This window comes from Chanodichthys erythropterus, chromosome 5 (assembly GCF_024489055.1).
Source record: "Chanodichthys erythropterus isolate Z2021 chromosome 5, ASM2448905v1, whole genome shotgun sequence".
NCBI lineage: Eukaryota > Metazoa > Chordata > Actinopteri > Cypriniformes > Xenocyprididae > Chanodichthys > Chanodichthys erythropterus.
This window is the reverse complement of record NC_090225.1, coordinates 36,970,457-36,974,485: the sequence shown is the minus strand read 5'-3', so window position 1 is coordinate 36,974,485 and position 4,029 is coordinate 36,970,457.

Sequence of the window (4,029 nt, the reverse complement as noted above, 5' to 3'; positions counted from 1 at the left end):
ATTTATTCCAGTATGGAACCACATATGGGACTGTGATAATATCTTTTTTGAACAGGGATCTACTTAGTTTATTGTTCTTACTATTGTTACAAGAAAAACAAATCTTACCAACTGAAGTGTCAGTCAGAGGAAATTGCTCCAAAGACTTTAGCATAATCTCCAGGAGACACAGGAATTTTGTATTCTTCTAGAAACTCATTATAAGAGTAAAGACAACCATACCTGTTAAATAATTGGTCAACAAAAATAATGTTATTATTAAACCAGTAATCAATAAATAAAGATTTTTGTTTAAACAGTATGTGTCACGGTTCATGAATCCGCTGTCTCATTCTGGTGCCTGTGTGATGGTGTGGGTGTGTCACCTGATTGTGTTGTGTGGGCGTCGCCGCTGATTGCTGATCAGCGGCAGCTGTGAGCTCTTACCATCTGCCTACTTAACGCCTTGTCTTTGTCTCTTGTTTGTCAGATCGTTGTGCGGTGTCCGTGTGTTGTTTCCCGTGTTGCTTGTTGTGTGTTTCCCTGGACACGCACCTGTAGTTCTTGGACATCCCTGGCTCACTAAGCACAATCCCCGGATCGACTGGCAGCTCAACACCATCACTGAATGGAGCACTTTGTGTCACAGGTCTTGTCTTTTGTCTGCTTGTCCCACGGTGTCTGTTTCTGTGTTACAGGAGAAGGCAGCAGATTTATCTAACGTGCCCGAGGAGTATCTGGATCTGAAGGAAGTGTTCAGTAAGTCTCGCGCTGCTTCTCTCCCTCCACACCGTCCCTATGACTGTGCCATAGACTTAGTTCCGGGTAAGTCTCCGCCTAAGGGCAAATTATATTCTCTATCTGTTCCCGAGAGGGAGGCCATGGAGAAATACATTTCTGATTCTCTGGCAGCGAAGTTCATCCGCCCTTCCTCTTCTCCAGCGGAGGCGGGGTTCTTTTTTGTGGGGAAGAAGGACGGATCTCTGCGACCTTGTATTGATTACAGAGGGCTGAACAACATCACGGTAAAGAACTGGACTTCGACTCGTTGCTTCCTGGTTTTCGTGTTCACATTGGATTACTCTCTGGACTTCACTCACGGATTACTTCACGGACACAGCTCTTCGGTCACCACTTATCACGGATCTTCACCGCCTATCGACGTCCCTGTGTTACCACTCTCCTGCTGACTGTTATATGTTTTTGTGTGTATGTTGATTGACTACCTTCGGTGTGAAGCTCTATTAAAGAGATTTAACTTGCATCTGCATCCTCCCTTCATTCCGTGACAGAACGATCTGACCAACATGGACGCAGCAAGTTCAGCAGCTTTAACGGAGTTCATCAACCACAGCATCTCCCGCATGGACCAGCAGCAGGAGAGCATCACTTCCACCGGACGCGCTGTCCAAGCGCTGGTAACACAGGTGTCCGAGCTCTCCCGGGAACTTCAACAACTTCGTGCTCCCACTGCGCCACCCACACCGCCGGTCCCCCCCGCGTCGCTGGAGCGACTCGATCTGCCGGAGCCCCACCTTCCTGTGCCCCAGAGTTACACTGGTGAGCCTGAATTATGCAGAGCCTTTTTGAATAAATGTTCCTTGCATTTTTCACTGAAGCCTCGCACCTTCGAACATGAGGAATCCAAGGTGGCGTTCGTCCTTACCCTTCTGACCGGGAAGGCGGCCTTATGGGGAATGGCGGTGTGGGAGAATCAAGACCCGTGCTGCACCTCGTTCATGGCACTCTCCACGGAGATGAAGAGGGTGTTCGACCGTGCGGTTGCGGGCAAGGAGGCCGCTCGTCAGCTCACCCAACTCAAGCAGGGCAGCCGCACGGTCGCGGACTACGCCATCCTGTTCCGCACCCTCGCGGCAGAGTGCCGATGGAACGAGGAGGCGCAGTGGGATGTGTTCCTGCATGGGCTGGCCGACCGTATCCATCGCGAGATTTACGCCCTAGATCTTCCTCAAACCTTCAACGGGCTAGTCGACCTCGCTTTACGGGTCGATTCCCATCTCCAGAGACTGAAGTCCTTGGAAGCTCCCAGCACCAGAGCGCTGGGAGCGGAGGGCCGTACGGCCAGTGTCGCTGATACGGTCGGTCCCACTTCAGATCCTGAGCCCATGCAGGTAGGGAGAGCTCGGCTTTCCCGGGAGGAGAGAGAAAGGCGGAGATCCCTGGGCTTATGCCTTTACTGTGGTGCATCGGGACACTTCCTCAGGTCTTGCCCAGTAAAAGACCAAGCCCGATAGTAAACTTGAGGCTACTATCGGGCGGGATCTCCGCTGGGAAGTCCTCACCATCCTCCCTTCTCCCGGTAAGACTGAGATGGGCGACTCACAACATCACCTGCGATGCACTCATTGATTCCGGGGCTGAGGGGAACTTTATGGATACCATCTTTGCACAGCAGCACGAACTACCCATCTCTTCGCTCACTCACCTGATTACAGTCAACACACTCAATGGTCAACGTCTCCCTAACATCTCTCAGACTACGGATTACGTCACCCTCATCACCTCCGGTAACCACAACGAAAGGATTCAGTTCATGCTCATGGACTCACCACACGCACCTGTAGTTCTTGGACATCCCTGGCTCACTAAGCACAATCCCCGGATCGACTGGCAGCTCAACACCATCACTGAATGGGGCACTTTGTGTCACAGGTCTTGTCTTTTGTCTGCTTGTCCCACGGTGTCTGTTTCTGTGTTACAGGAGAAGGCAGCAGATTTATCTAACGTGCCCGAGGAGTATCTGGATCTGAAGGAAGTGTTCAGTAAGTCTCGCGCTGCTTCTCTCCCTCCACACCGTCCCTATGACTGTGCCATAGACTTAGTTCCGGGTAAGTCTCCGCCTAAGGGCAAATTATATTCTCTATCTGTTCCCGAGAGGGAGGCCATGGAGAAATACATTTCTGATTCTCTGGCAGCGAAGTTCATCCGCCCTTCCTCTTCTCCAGCGGAGGCGGGGTTCTTTTTTGTGGGGAAGAAGGACGGATCTCTGCGACCTTGTATTGATTACCGAGGGCTGAACAACATCACGGTAAAGAATACTTATCCTTTGCCGTTAATGTCTTCAGCCTTTGAGAGGTTGCAGGGAGCGTCCGTTTTCACTAAATTGGACTTGAGGAACGCTTATCATTTGGTCCGCATCAGGAAGGGGGATGAATGGAAGACCACTTTTAACACCCCCAGAGGGCACTTTGAATACTTGGTCATGCCTTTTGGGCTGTCCAACTCACCTGTGGTCTTCCAGGCACTCGTTAATGATGTGTTGAGAGACATGGTTGATCAGTTCATATATGTCTACCTGGATGACATATTGATATTTTCGTCGTCTCTCCAGGAACATGTGCAACATGTCAGACGAGTGCTCCAGCGTCTGTTAGAGAATGGGCTTTTTGTCAAGGCGGAGAATTTCATGCAAATTTCATGCACAGTCTGTTTCCTTCCTAGGGTACATCGTTTCGTCTGACGGGAATTCGCATGGACCCTGACAAGGTTAAGGCTGTGGTGGATTGGCCAAGTCCAGATTCCCGTAAGGCCCTACAGCGGTTTCTGGGGTTCGCCAATTTTTACCGGCGTTTTATTCGCAATTTCAGCCAACTAGCCGCACCTCTGACCGCCTTGACCTCCCCCAGAACGACCTTCAGGTGGCACTTTTTTTCGGACGTTTTGATTTTGCTCTATCGTACCACCCGGGCTCCAAGAACATCAAGCCCGATTCTTTATCTCGTATTTTTGATCCATCCGAGCGCCCGTCTACTCCCGAGTGTATTCTTCCTGAGATGTTAGTAGTCTCCACTCTTACATGGGAAGTCGAATCGAAGGTCCTGGCGGCCTTAGAAGGGGTAACTCCTCCGCCCGGGTGCCCACCGAACCGTTTGTTTGTGCCGGAGGGGTTAAGGTCCTGCGTCATCAAGTGGGGTCATAGTTCCAACGTGGCTTGTCATCCAGGGGTTAATCGAACCAGATTTTTGGTCAGGCAACGATTCTGGTGGATTGCTATGGCTCGGGTCATCCGCAGTTTTGTTTTGGCTTGCT